Source organism: Anas platyrhynchos, chromosome Z (assembly GCF_047663525.1).
Source record: "Anas platyrhynchos isolate ZD024472 breed Pekin duck chromosome Z, IASCAAS_PekinDuck_T2T, whole genome shotgun sequence".
NCBI lineage: Eukaryota > Metazoa > Chordata > Aves > Anseriformes > Anatidae > Anas > Anas platyrhynchos.
The window spans coordinates 23,611,470-23,627,072 of NC_092621.1; the positions used below are offsets into that span (position 1 = coordinate 23,611,470).

The window sequence follows — 15,603 nt, forward strand, 5'->3', positions numbered from 1 at the left end:
AACCACTTTTCTCAAGTACTACTCATGCTACAAAAAAAAAATCTGACTTTTCCTTTTCAAATAGTTCACACGAGCGTGTGCGCACACTCGGGCAGGGATGTGTGTTTCGTAACAGGTTTCTGTGCCTGTGACTCAGAGCTGAGCTATTAAGCCATAACACATGGCTGACATCTGGAACTCACTTGCAAGCTTTTCTCATTCGAATATTGGTAGCCACAGCTCTCTACTCTCCTTCTCTCCAAGACGTAGCCACGCTTTCTCTATCCACACCTCATGGAACAGAGGTAAAAGGCTTTACTGGGCCTATTGGCTTGAGCAATGTAGATAGCATGTTTTGTCTAAACCAGCTTAAACACATGTGTTCAGAGGGCTTGGCAGACACGTCTTTCTAAACAAAGGCTCTGCTTTGGATTTAAAGTGATTTCTTACCATGAGAATATTCAGAAAAATTGCATATTTTGACTCAGTAAGAGTCTGTGCTTGCTCAGAGTGCAAGCAGTCACCTGTTGACTGGTAAACTGGGGTAAGCATTGCAGACAGATTGCTCTGGTGTTTGAATCTAATTAATTACATTAATTCCTTCAGAAGAATGTCTCTTATTTGGCCAGTTTAAAAGCAGGATTAAAATGTGCTGGTGTTTGCTGTGATGTGGAACAGTTTGTTTTACCCGTGCTCCACACTGTACTGTGTGAGTGCCTTCTCTACTCCCAGGGCTGTTTGCTGTGGGCTGGTTTGCTCCTGCAGAGCTTACAATCTTGCATTCTCCTTGAGAGTATTGTGGCGATGCCAGGCAGGGTGTTGTAATGAAGGGCGTGCTGAATCTCATATTGATACCAAAAGTAATGTAAACTGCTGTCTAGATGTTGCTGCAGAGTCTCAAACTGAAAGGGTAGATTGGGAGTGGGTTGGGCTCTGATTCAGAAAAACAACTAGGTATATTTTTTAGCCCAGCTCTAACTGGGAAATCATACAAACACATTCCTAACTTTGGGGACTGCCCAGCGTCGAGAAAGCTGTGTCCACAAGTGCTGCAGGAAGAAAGGAGATGCCATTTGAAGCCTCCCCTGACCCATCTCCTGGAGAGTAAGGAAGTGTAGCGTGTCCTCAAGGCACTCTCCTCTGCCTGCTGAAGGGCCTCAAGAGGGGTGATTTTGCCACCAACATGGCAATGAAGGTGATTAAGAAGGTTTCAGAAAGGCAGGCATATGAAGGTTTGCTGCAGAGGCTTGTCAGTCTTTGGCTCTTGGAGTAAAAAGTGTCCATGGTGGTCAACACTATAATACCTCTGACTGTCCTAGAACTGAATTGAATGCAAGATTTTTAATGTGGTTCCATGTAAGGTCTAAGGTTGAGCAGCAAGAGCTTCACACACAGTGAGTGTATGGCCTATGGCATGGCTCTGACACACATTGCTACCTCAGGTGCTCACTTAACTGTGTGCCTGACCTGCCAGCTTCTCAGATGCCTTTTTTTTTTTTTTTTTTTTTTTGTAAAGTCTTTCGGAAGAAGTTATTTTTGGCCACGTTGTGTTCAGGTGTAGTGGTTTGCAGTAGCTGGGTGAAAACTCATCTCAGTGCTTCAGGAAATGCTACATGCGCTGAGGTCTCTGACAGCTACTTCTGTTTAATGATTGCACTGTGCCAAGAGGGTCTGCTTGCAGCAGACTGTGGTGCTTCCCAGCACGATAGCTGGAAGAACATCCTGCCTGGGGCCCTTCATCCTCATGGATTTACATCACCACTGGCTGGACAAGGTGGATCTGTATTGCTCCACTCACCTGTCAGGATGAAAATGGAGACCTTCAAATTCGTACGGATTGATTTCGTCATCGGAGAGCCCTAGTGCTGGAGGTGGCCTTGAGCTGTATGCTTGTTTTTAGCTGTTGGCAGCACTGCTAATTGATTGTGTGGCTACACAAAAGTGATGTGCTATATACAGCAATTAAAACTATGCTGTCAGACTGTCAAAATCAATCTCACTTTAGGATATGGCCAGACACAATACTTTTTTTGTTGTTGTTGTTCTCATTATGAGGATTAGAGCTTATTGTGATGTTTATTTGGTACTCCAGGCTGTGAAACTCCTTTTCCAGTCACTTTGTAGCTTTTTGATAAAGCATCAGCTTTTGAGCTCAGCATTTCCACACTAGATCTCTAGGTCAAGCTGATTCTACTGGAAAACTCCAGCCGAAATGGCTTGCCCAGTGTTGAGCATAACCTCTGTACAGCACAGATGTTGGCTTACCCTGGCAAAAGTCAGCCATGAGAAAGTCAGCTGCACCGAGCCTTTTTATTGGGATGAGTCTCCTTTTGCTTTGAGGATGTTTCTCCAAGTTTTGCCAGACTGTGTGCTTTTTAAAATGTGATCTACTCACGGTGAGTAGGAGCTCATGAGAGCTCAGTGGCTAAAGCCTGGCATCTTCCTGAGTACCTCACAACACTGATTGTGGGTTCACACCATCTCCTGGGGCTGCCTGCAATCATTGCATCCCTTGGGGTGGCCCAGCAGAGCCAAGTGCCCTGGGGCTTGCACCAGCCCACCCCAGGGCACCTACCACTGACCAAAGTCTGTGCCTCACACCATGCTCCCACTTGGAGACAGGCAATTTGTGCTGGATTTTCCCAGAGGCAGCTCCTCCAACCTGGGGTCGGTTGGGAGCAGTGGTCTTTGAGTCTGGACCCCACCGAGGCTCACGATTTTGGCTCCCTCTTTGTGAGGTGGAGCCTCTCACCTCCCACAGCTCCTTGCCCCTTGCCTGTCTTCCCGGGTGGCTGTGAAAATTAACATGCTGTTTCTGAGGCTCTCGCGTACTGTGGTGGCATGGGAGAAAAACAGGCAGAAATTAATTAGTCTGTCTTCAGAGCAGGGTTCTGAGGATTATAGAAAATAAGCCTGTTAAACATTAAGGAGAAAACAGAATGCTCTGTACTGGGTCCTCACTCACCCTGGGTACTTAATGACATGTTTTCACTGGAAAAAAAGTGGTATGATGGTGTTAATTAAAGGCTATGCCAGAATGCATATGTACAAGGGGGGTAATTGAAGGATGCTGAATGTCTGCCAATTTGACATTACCTAACTAGCTTGATTTTCAACTGTAGCAATATTATTGTATTTATTTATTTTTGGGATACCATATGAAAGAAAAATATTTTAGCAAAACAGCATACTGAGCAGAGTAAATTACACCGGTAGGGTTTCTTGTTACTTTGTGCCTGATGGAGACAATGAAAAATAATAGCAAACAGAGCAGAGAAGCAATGGTGTGCACATCATACATAAAAAGGTACTGTAACAGCAGTGATCTGTCTGCCATAGTAATGAAGTCAAGTGCTTGGAATAATATGATTTCACAGCAAGAAATGATAGCAGAGATCTGCTGAGCTGAATCTCTGTATTACGTGGCTTTGACTTATCCACATGAAACTACAGAAAAGGTTAAATCTTAATTTTATTAAATGGAGAGTCACAGCAAACAGGCTCACCTTATGGCTTTTCTAAATTCTTAGATTTCTTTGTCTCCAGCTTGTTATTTATCTGAAGCTGTTTCTCGCAGCTCTATGGACTCCCTGCAGTGCTGGGTTCACAGACTCACGGTGCTAGCCCTCATCCCCAGGCTCCTGCCCTCACTCTTGTGCTGTGTTGTCAACTGCTGTTTGCAACGGCTCCCTTTCTTCTGTCCAGCTAATTGGTATATACCTCTAGTTAAAAAAAAAAAAAAAAAAAAAAAAAAGGTTCTGCCCCCCTCTCCCTCTTTTACAACTGCAAAACCTTGGCAGAGGAGTATGTTGCTTGCCCAGCAAAATGAGTTTGGATTCATATCACTGCATCTCCAAGCATCTTAGGCAATCAGCTCCTAATCTGCTCTGCTCTGTGACTTTGCTCCCCTCTTTCCTTGGGCTGGCGGTGGAGGCACCATAGATGTCCCATTTCTCCCCTCTTCTCTTGAATTGCCTGTGCTATTTTCAGACTTTCTGTTCTGAATTAGGTCAAAAGATTTGTCCTTTTACAGGCAGCTTCCACTCAAAATTACTTATGCTCGGACAGAAAGAGAAAAATCTGATTAAATATCGGAAAACCAAACTACACCGCACACAACATAATTAACCCTGAGCTTGATGGAAGGTCAGCTGATTCTTGAGATGATTTGTAACCATTAAATTGGGCAAGGGCAGACATGCATCATTACTTGATCTTATCTTCATTGCCCTGGTTGCCTTTGATCTCCATTTGTCCTTTCCCATTTGTTTATGCTCTTTCATGCCTTGCTTCAAAGTAGACTGTAAAGCCTTTGGGGCAAAGACCAGTGGTGCGGTGGTGAATGGGAAGGACAGAGAGACTCCCTCATCTGCTGGCCCAGTCTTGACTGTGGGAAATGAGTAAATGCTGAACTGCCAACAGTAAGAATGGGTTAATTCACCCTTGGAGTGAGGAAGTTAAGCCATGGCCACAGCGTGGGCAGACACCAAACATCTTATCTGGACCTCTTAATGGCCAGTGCAGCATCCAGGAGCCAGCTTGGCCTTCACTGTGATGAGTTACTGACCAGGGGACATGAAAGAATCTGCTATTATAACAAAAAATATAAGTAAATAAAAAATCATAGAAATGTTGAATATTCTTAGCTTCAGCTTTTGTGTTGTTTTTACTCCAACAGGAAGTTTGCAAATATTCCCGTTATTCTCTGTGGAGACATTGATCTTCAAGACACTCTTGAATACATAGTTATTGTCAGATGCTACATAGAAAAAAAGAATAGGATGAGGAAAAGCCAGAGATAAGACAGCCCATGGGGAAATATCAGAAGATTACCCTAGAAATGTACATCGATCTTTTTAATGCTTTTAATTGTGCTTAATGCTTGAGGGAATATACTGCACAAAGAAGCAGTCGTAATGTTAAATTAGGAAAAAACAGTTGCAAGAGAGCTAGGCCTTAAACACCTTGTACATCGCATAAGCCAAAACTGTATGCCGTTAGCTTCAGCAGTACAAGGGGTGCTGAGCCTGTGACTGGCTCAAGAGTTATGTCCATGGCAAGAAAGCTGGGCACCACCTAGATAAAATCCACAGAAGAGCAATAGGAGTCCTCAAGGATGCAGCAAATAACCACTGAGAGTGAAAGACACTGAGAACTGTTCAGTCCAAAGAATGGGGCAGCAAGGAGGGAAGAGACAAATGTGGTAGAGCAGCACTGCTGCAGAGTAAGGTAAAAGGCTGTTTACAAATGGGAGTGAAGAAGTCTGGTTTGAAACTGGGAAGCACTTTCTGAAAGTAATGACGGTGAAGCACAAGAATTGGATGCCAGTCCTCGTGAACAATTGGTAGAAACATGTTCAATAATGACACTGGAGAAGCTGATTCTGCTTTGGGGCAGTGTGAAGAGGTACGCGGATTTTGAATCCCTTTGACCTATGTACTCTATGATTCTATAACACAAATGTTTCAAAGCACTTTGGCACTGAGTAAACTGAAAGAGGAGATAGTCTGGCTTCAATTTTACCTTGGGTGGTATGCTTAGCAGTATATATTTGCTTTTCACAGCACAATGCCTTTCACTTCATTCGATTGGATGAAGTGGAAGAAAAATATATGAAGTTTCTTCTGAAGTAAAGTATGATATAAGTCTGAGCTGAGCTGAATGTTTGGATCACACTACTTTTGACATGGCTTTATCATGAGCTCTGAACGTTATTGCTCCCTGTCAGCTCCTGTTTTGTGTGTCTGTTGGCCTACATGGTGTCAGGCTTTGTAGCTTGGCTAAACGAAGGTAACTGTCAAATGCAACTTGTTGGGAACTTGATTCAAGCTACGGCTTGGTTTGGCAATTAAATTTCTGTAAGTCTGTTTTGTGGTAACATGAACTGTGCTCCTAGAGGGGAAACAAAAAGCTAAGAATAGTATTAATAGGAATGTGGCTTTGGTGGTTTTTCTTAGTAAAGAGACAGACGAGCAAGACATAGCCTGTAAAAGGAAAGAGAAGGGGGGTGGATATGGAGGAGAAAGGGAGAGATAATGAGTTCTGAAAATTCCAGGTGGGATCTAGTGGTTTAGGCATGTTGAAAGGTAGACTGGATTTGCTAGCTCTTAACCACCAAAGATAACTTCATACTGTAGCTGAAGGAGAAATTACTTTCTCAGATAATATTTTTTAAAGCTGCTTCTCTTATATATGCACTAGAATGAAATTCTGAACAGTTATCTGGAGCTAAGCTAAGTGCATTCAATAAAAACGCTGATCTGAAATCTGACACTTTCATCCTTAGTGCAATTCCTCTGGAGTTTCATGAAGCAGAGTTTCAAAGATATTTCTTGGAGGGACACAGAACAGAGGGATAAATTTCAACCATTTCTCTTAAAATTGAAGAGTTCCATGAAAATCATGTAGGTTTTTTAAACATTCCAAGAAGGTTCCCCTTCACCCACCAAACCGAAAACTGAATATTGCAGTAAAATAAACATCAGAATAATAGTGGAATGTTTTGATTTTGTTGATTCCAAAATGTTTGGATGACTGGAAACTAAACACTGTTGCAGAAACTGCATTTTTCAAGAAGTGGTTACCACTTCTTGAGGAGTGTGCTCCAGCCTGCTAGGGGACAGACAGGTATTGCACAGCTTTGCTCGGAAGCTTCCTCATTTCATGTTTCTTCCCCATATTGAAGATATGGAAAAAACTAAAAGAACTGAAAGAGGAAAGAACTGAAGTTGTCCTAGCAAGCCAGGTTTTGTATCACATATTTAGGGAATGGAACCTGATGCCAAAAAGCTTCCCAAAGCCACCATCTACTAACTCCATCCAAAGGATGGATGCTCTCTCTCATATCTATTCCTCTAGCATTGCCCTGGGACATCCCCACTGCCTGCAATTGCTCATCTAGAGGGGTCAGCAGAGCATTGTCACACAGCTCTCCAAAATGTCACACTGGGCACTGCGTGAACCTCCAGTCTCACATGTCTGTCTCCAAAGTAGTAGAGTCTGCACAGTGACTTTTCTCTGCTGTGTGCAGACTAAATGCAGAAGATCCATGCAGTCCTTGCAGTGGATGTTGCTCTGCTCAAAGAGTATTTCTTCACAGAAGTGATAGGATTACTGCAGGCTGCCAAATCTGAAAATAAATAAATAAATAAAATTGTATAGGATTAGTTGATTGTTGTATCGTGTCATTTCCACTTCTTCCTCAACTTTACTAACTGAACTGTTCATTTGCAACCACAAGCTCCTCCCTAAGACAAATTTACTGCAAGGATGTCAAAAGAAAGCACTGTTCAGTTGATTAACGGGTTACACAGAATTGGCTCCAGCCCATAGATAACTATCAAAGATTGTATGTAGATGATGCTTTCACCATTTCACCATGTCAGCCATCTAAGTGAGCGCACTTGAATCCTAGAAGACAATCATCTAATCCTCCTTTACCACTTTTCTTCTTTAATGGGGATTGCAGCTTCTGTTTGCTGACAAATGATTACAGAAACATTAAAAAGACAAAGCAGGTGCCTTATTTGCCTCCAAGCACTGAGGCTACATTCAGGATGTACCTTCACGGTACACTGCAGCTGAGGCCCCTTGGTGAGCTCAGCCCCGAGCAGAGCAGGCTGAGGGGAGGCCTCATGGCGGCCTGCAGCTCCCTCACGAGGGGAGCGGAGGGGCAGGCGCTGAGCTCTGCTCTCTGGGGACAGCGACAGGACCCGAGGGAACGGCATGGAGCTGGGACAGGGGAGGGTCAGGCTGGGGGTTAGGGAAAGGATCTGCACCCAGAGGGTGGTCGGGCACTGGGACAAGCTCCCCAGGGCAGTGGGCACAGCACTGAGCCTGAAGGAGTTCCAGAAGCATTTGGACAATGCGCTCAGACAGATGGTTGGATTTTGGAGTGGTCTTGTGTGGAGCCAGGAGCTGGAGTCAAGGATCCTTGTGGGTCCCTTCCAACTCATATTCTATGGTTCTATGATTCTATGTCTGCTGTATTCAACTAAGATTGTGATCCTGCTGATGAAACAATAGCTGCTGTCAAACCAATTATTTCTTTATAGGCCTGTGCTGCCAGTTGTCCAAATTGCTTCACTGGCTGAACGTTTAATGCTGTAAATATCTTAGATTTTGCTCTACTCCAGGTAAATCAGACTTCTCCAGAGGTCTCTGGATGTCTGTGGTCTCAGGTTAACTTGTTCCTGAGAAGGCTGGCAGCTTTGGAAGCCAGTGTGCAGCTTGTGAGGTGTCTCCAGGCTCCTTGAGTGGGGCTGTGCACTGCAAGGTCAGGTTCTTCCCCAGGGAAAGGAAAAAGAAGCTGTAGAATAGGGCTGAAGACTGCAGGCTTCATAGGTAAGAATGTAAGAAGAAGGGAAAACTGGCTGCAAGCTGGAGCTGACAGTTCTCATTGCAGCCTGGTGTGCCCTGGGTGTTCAACCACGGGACCATGGCATTCCCTGCAATGTGGGTGAAAACCCTCTGGCTGATTTACCACTGCAAGCAAGAGGCAGAATTGCTTTCTGTAAGTGCTAGAACACATTAAAAGTTTATTGTTTGTTTTAGTGTTTTTTTTTTTTTTTTTTTTTTTCCCCTTCAGGGAGCTCCATATCACTAATTAACATTGTAGGCAAAGAGAAACACTCTTTTACATTTGTTACTGTCCTGCTGTCTCTCCTTTACAAGTAGAGATGATGTGGTCAGAGAAAGGGGTCAATGGCTAATGATAAGCAGGGTAACTTCAGCTTCCTAAAATACATTTATTTTTTATTTACACTTGGTTTCATATTCACACTTCTCTGTATGTCCTAAAGAGCTAAGTCTGTTGAGCAAACCCAGAAAATAGAGCAGATAAAATCATGCAGTGACCTTTTGGAATGGACCCACATGGCTTGCAGTTCTCTCTGAAACTTTTCTCTTCTGAGACACCAGTGAAGATGCAGTTGTTAGATAATAATGAAGACAAATGGGGTCGTGGATGGTATTTGCTTACAATAGAGAACATCAAGTAATCAGCTCATAATATAAATATAAGACTTTGCCAATGCTTCCTCACTTGATTTCTCTTCACTTCTTCCCACTGTTTGATAAAGCTGATTAGTAGAACAATGTTCCTGACTTGTGTCTTCTTATTTCTTGAAACTCAGATGATGAGGAACCTATGTCCTGGGCAGAACTGATTTTTGCTGCTGCAGAAGCACTGATGTGGTTATTAGGAATCATGGGAGAATATTGAGGCCTGAGTAATGAAAGCTTGAACTGAACTATGTTTCAATTGCCAATTCACAACAAAACAAAACAAAACAGCAGGTTTGAATGCCTTTTTTATTTTTTTAATTTTTTTTTTTATTTTCCTCAGTGATATGTAATAGGAAGGAAAAATTTACCTTGGAGCTACTGAGTGTGTTAGTTTTTGTCTCAAATGAAATATTCTGTGTTAAAAATTCATTCTTGCCTTTGTTTGGCTAACACTATTTGACCAGAATTGTAAACAGTTGATTTTTGGTTATCTATGAAACTGGATATTTTGTTGAAGTTTTATTTGTGACTAGCCCTAGCCACCCTCAACAACGTTTCTGTGGCCTCTGAAACAAACAAAAAAAATCCAAACAAAAAATAAAACAGTGGGATTGCCAACAGCAAGGGTGGCTGCAATTATTTATAGTGCTGTTGAGGTTCCACTGTAGAAATAATATGAAGAGAGATAGATTTTTCTCTGAGCCAGATGAGGTCTTGATATTGCTGTCATCCTGCTTTGCTGTGACAGGTAAGGTCTGCGTCCTGGCTCCCTGGCAATGCCTTGGGTACTGCTACAGCAAACTCCCTGGCTGTGCCTGCAGCTTTTGCAAACCATGGGTTGAGTCTGTGAAGAACTTGTCATGAATGGGAGAGAGGAGAGGCAAAATTACAGGTATCTCTTAGACTCTGATGTCAGCAAAACCACTAATACACATCTGCAGATCCAGGACTGTCACCACCTCTTAAATGCAGTGAGCATTTAAGGGGAGCATGGCCTTCAGGGAATGCTCCCTGATGAAGTGCTCCTGCTCCAGAAGGCTGAGAAGGGCAGAACAGCTAGAAACAGAGTTGGAGGGTATCAAAGCCTGCACTGCAATCTCCCCTTCATTTTCCATGAAACAGGAGCATGATCATGTCTGCACTAGCACTTCGGCCATTTCCTCCGGAGCTGAATCTGAAGCAGGGTTTTCTTAGTCTGCAGGAGGATATGCCTCAGAGCATTGTGGCTAATGACATCCTAGGAAACATGAAAGATGCAAAATACCTAGTGAGATCACTTGGTGTCTTCCATTCTTCCAGGGAAGCCCTGTGACTCACTTTAAAAGCATTTGGTGTTTTTATTTTCAATTCCGTTTTAGTCAGATATAAGTATTTTTTTTTTTAAATGGCAAACCTGCTTCTCATGGTCTGAACAGAGAAATAGGTACATATTTTCAAGGTACATATATGAAAGAAATACAGCCATCAGCTTTAGCTCCTATCTGAGATATCCAGCATCACAAGTGTGGCTGAGCACTGGGAGTTTCAGGCCACTCTGCAGTGATGTTACCTCACTCATCTTGGCAAGCAGCCTTCCCTTTTCATCAGCGCCTGGAATTTCATTACAACAGAAAACATATTGTGGAGAGGGGATGTGTAAAGATTATGCCATACAACTCAAAGGTCCATTTTTCATTCAGAACAGGTTTTCCTTCGTCTTCTGGAGATGCCTGCTAAGCAAAAATATATATTGCATTTCCTTGAAATTTCGAGTATCTCTTCTGACTGCATCATGATTACCTAATTTTAAGAGGTTTCTTGCTGCTGGAAAGGGGTAGAAAGCACGATTCATTACTGGATTTGGAGATGCTCAATGCCAACAGCAAAAATTTTAGTTCCATGTGTTTAATCATACTACTCAGTGATTGCTCTCTCCCCTCTCTAATGAGGTTTTTCCCTTGATCTGGAGGACACATACCTGTACCCTTCCACCAGAGCAAGCACTTTCATATATTGTCACATACAGGTCTCTTTCTCAGCACCAGGGGTTCAAAATCAAGCATGAACTCTGCCTCTGTACTCTTGTTTACCTTCTGATGGGGGAAGCAGGGCTGGCCTATGCTTTGATCATTTTTCCCTTTGTATACGCTGCAGGAAGGAGATGTTGGAATGCGGAACGATGGCAGGGCAGCTGCAGTGGCCTCCACACAGCCAGAGCAATACTAATGCAGTCGGTTTTGTCATCTCTCCAAGGGACCATATGGCTTTCTTCATGTGCCACTGCACCTTTATCTCAGCAGGTACAAAACCTGTATTTCTCTCACTGTACTTGAGGCTGGCTATAGGGATAAAGATGGAAGAAATGACACTATCTTTTGTAAATCTCTCTCTCTCTCTTTTTTTTTTTTCTCTTTTTTTCTTCCCAGAATCCTAAAGCCCACAAATGCCCCATCACTGTGCACTTTGCAGCAGGGACACCCCACAGGCTCCTAGGCACTGCTGCCTGGAGTACTGGATGGAGCCTCATCAGGTTGGCAAGCTTTGCTAATGAACACAACTTGCAGTAGGGCCATGAGCAAAACTAGGTACTGCCATAGCCACCCTCTTCAGAAACTGAGAATCCCTCAGAGCCTGGGAAACCAAAAGAGACCTGCTTGTCTATGCCTGATCTCACAATGGCTCTTAAGGGTCTTGGGTTTCATTATAGTGCTGTCGGTTCCTGGTGGATGCACGTGGCTGTTCACTGGGGTGTTGTGCAGAGCATCTGCCTCTGCGAGCTTTCCTTGGATGGTCAGTCCCTGAAGGCTTCAGTGGTGTCCCAAATCACCCCTCCTGCCCTAGGGTTTGCACACTGTCTCTGATGCCAGACCTTGGTTGGTGTCCCCAGCACGCGCACATTTCCAGACCCAGCCTTGCCCAACACAGTGTGGTGGTTTCCAAAGGGCTTCGACAGAGTAGCAGTGTGCCTGCTTCCCCTGTCCAAGTGCTGCAGCAGCAAACAGTGACCCTACTACTTAATATTTCAAATATACATGAACAATCCACCAACTCTCCATGTCTAGTTGTTTTCTCAGATGCTCACTTCTTGCCATGGGTCATGGCTTTCCCCTGGGGTATCTCACGCTCATTTCAGACCTGAGAAAATGCTTGCATGGTGAAAGCTGGTATGTGTTTCTACAACTGTTTTAGTAGGTTTAATAAAAGATATTGCCCTCTGTCTGCCCGCCTTGTTCTTTTGTATTATTGGACCATTGCACCCCAGCTCTTTGTACTGCTACCAAGAGCTTGGGCACATCAGCCTGCTGCAGTTGTGGTCTGTCTGAAGCTCTCTGGAGGCAAATGGCTGATGTAGAGGTCCAGGGCACCTCTACCTTTTCGCCTTTCTGGACTTTGCCAAAGGTGGATTGTTCCTGAGGCCATACCGTGTTATTTTCCCAGGGCTCCTGGCCCCCAGCTTGGACTAAGAGGTTTGTTTCTACTACCTGTCTCTCCTCACTCACGTGGCTTGAGGACCAGTTCTTGGGCCTTGGTCTGCAGGCACTCCTGCTTCTCTTGGATGGAAATCAGTAAGTGACGGCTTGCATATTGCTCTGTAATTCAGAGCACTTAGATGAAGCCACGTGCATCTACAGGTTCTTGCAGTGGATACTTCCATTTCAAAACCATTGTCCTTTATTCCACCATGCTGGGGAAAGTGCAGGTGAGCCACCGTGTTGAGGCAGAGTGTTTGGATGTCATGGCTAAGCCTTTTTTCCACTGCAGACCATCCAGCTCCAAGAAACCACGCCACGTCAGATATTGCCAAGCCAAACACACCAGGTTGATCAAAAGTGAGTTCAGTATTTATGGTCATATGTATGTTGTAGTGAAGCTATTTGTAAGACCAAGATTGATTACCTAGGTCACAGTCTGCTGGGATTTACAGTCATCCCAACCAGATATATTTTAACTTTCCTCCGAGGTTCAATTTTTGTTATGCCACAAGCATAGGCTCTTCCTCTGACTTGAACGCATTTTTGATCAGCAGTATCAAAGTCCTGTCTGGCTGCTCATTTGAGGTTGATATAAAACATCTCATTGTTTCTCCTGGGCTTTTTTTCATCCCTGACCAACCTTCATTGTGCCAGCTGAAGAATAGCACGTTCCTCCACATCAGCACCAGGGTGGGAGGGCTGCGGGTGAGCAGGGCTGCGGCTTGGGTAACTGAGCTTGTGTGCTTGTTTTAGAGAAGCTGTCATAGTGTGTGTGGGGGGGATGGCATGGGGAAGGCCAGGCAATGAGTCTGGGGGAGAGAGGCAAAAGAGCCAGGCTGAGGAAACATTTGGAAATGCAGATCCAGAGAAAACATCAGCTCAGGGCTTGATGGCTGGGCTGCCACTGCCTTCTGCATTTCAGAGCACAAGACCAGCAAGACCGACCCCACCATCCAATGCTTCCTCACCAGGCTACGTGCCTGGGCACCTCAAACCGGGGAGGGATTGATGAGTGCAGTGGTTGCCCACAGATGCAGCAGCACAGAGGCTTCCCCCTCTTCCCTCTGCCCTGAACCCTGGATCACCACCAGTAGCACCCTTAGCCACAAAATGAACAAAGAAATATTGCTGCTCTCCAAGTTTTAAAGCAGAGAGAGAAAAAAAAGAAAAGCACCACGTTGCATGCATGCAGGCACATACCCTATCAGAGAGCACAGGGTGCAAGTAAAAATAGTGAGGTGCAGGCGTGGGGAGCTGGAGGTGGAGGTGTTACAAGATCTGTGCTGTGCTGCAAAATGTTCCCACCACTGACAGCGTTATTGAGTGATAACATCTTGGCAGGCTACTTTTAGATGTAGTTTCATCCAATTTCTCTTATGCTTCCCTGTTTTAATTCCAGGATGGCTCTGGACAGAGAGGATGAAGATAGCTGGAGGTGTGTAAGATACTCTTTATCTAAATAAAGCAGATGTGGGATCTTGAAGTGTGCTAAGCGTTGAAATGATCAATGCATTGCTCTCAGCTCCTGAGCACTAGTTGAGACTTACAGGGGAGAGAGTGTGGAGACACTGGTGGGACGGTCCAAGGTCTGATCATGAGGTGGAGCTTGTTCTCCTGCTCTCCACAATCCCCTTGTTTCACAGCAGGCATCTTTCTTCACCAGCCCAAGTCCATTCCTGGCTCCCCCCAGCTGCACAGCCAGGAATGTGCTGTGAGGTGGGGAAAGCCTTGGTGTGCTGCAGCCCCTTACCCACCTGGCGGGCGTGCACCACCCGCAGTGTGATGGCCGTGGGGCAAATAGCTGCTCACGGCCACCACTGCAAGCTGTGCTGCACCAGGAGGTCTCATTCTGATGGGGAAACCATGCACCAAACTGCTGGCCTGCCCGCTCCTCACGGGGCACGGCAGGTAGCTGGATCTTGGGGTGCTTCCAGGAGCGCATCTCTGCTGGGAAACATTTCTCTCCACAGCAATTGGCACCTGGTGGCTGCTGGGAGCTCTCGGGCTGGGTCAGTGGTGTGCCAGCTTTCCTGCTGGCCTAGGGTTGCCACCCTTCTGGGGCAGGGGTCCTTTCTTCATGTATTTATCCGTGTTTTTAAAGTGAGGGGATTTTCTTCAAAAAGCACACCAGCTCTGATGTGACCCTTGCATGTTCCCGTGCAGCGCGGACCTTCTTATTTCCTGAATGGCTTGCTCTGCACTCGAGTTAACTCACACGCTGGATTTTGTCCAAGTACATTTTGTTTCTTGATATGAGGCCAGGCTTTGCTGAGTTGTGGTGCCGTTTTCTTCTCCCTGCTCTCCTCCCTGCTTCTTTATTATCATCCTCATTACCGAGTGTTACTGGCACCGTGCAGCCAAGGGGGGGAGAGCAAGCCCCAGATCTATGCCTGGCTCTGACAACAGCTGAAGGGAGCGCGCTGAAGCAACAACAAATGCCTTCTTTAATGTACATTGCCTGCACATTGAGCTGTCCCAAGCCTGGCCCGGCACTGAAAGGTATGTCTGAGACCAGCTGAAGCAGAAAACATTTGAACTCTACACCCTGCCAAATAGCTTCCAGATGTGTAAGATATAGCCTCACAGTGGACTTTGACTGTAGCTCTGCCAACATACGTCTGCACATTTTTGGTGCACAGGGAACATGAAAGTAGATCTTTTACAACATCTGCTGCTTTTCCCCAGTTATTCCTCCCTGCTTCTTGTGGCCCTTTTCCTATATTTCATCCTTCTATAACACACACATGTATATATTAGGAAAAGCTACAAGTCCTTCCACTGATTTATTAAATCTTCCCTGCATGTTTCATACCTTTTCTGGCTGACAGTGTGGTCGAAAGAGAGGGAAAGACAGAGAGACCTTCTGCTGTCAGACAACAAGGCAGTGCCCAGGGCCTTTAACTAATTCTGAATTGATTCAGGACTCATCTGGTGGTCTTCTTGAAGACCAACAAATCATAAATTGATATCAATTCCACGGAAAAGGGGCTTTAATAAAACAAAACAAAACAAAAAAACAGGTATTTATCTTAGTGTTGCAGAAAGAATTATTGTCTTAATTCTCCAGAAACCTGGGCCTGTAGGGTACCAGAAGTGAGCTGGCTTGAAGAGGGGAGGAAGAGGGCAGAAATGCTGGAAATTAGATCCTATGAGAATGTGATAGCAG

General features: G+C 44.8%; 1 long non-coding RNA gene across 1 annotated transcript; it reads left to right on the plus strand.

Annotated features, from left to right (window-relative positions):
• The first annotated feature begins 86 nt into the window (after window positions 1–86).
• LOC113840289 (uncharacterized) lies at window positions 87–12,181 on the plus strand. The gene is made up of 3 exons (XR_003493063.3): window positions 87–284; window positions 11,119–11,264; window positions 11,391–12,181. It is a non-coding gene; the product is annotated as an uncharacterized lncRNA (long non-coding RNA).
• The last annotated feature ends 3,422 nt before the right edge of the window (window positions 12,182–15,603 follow it).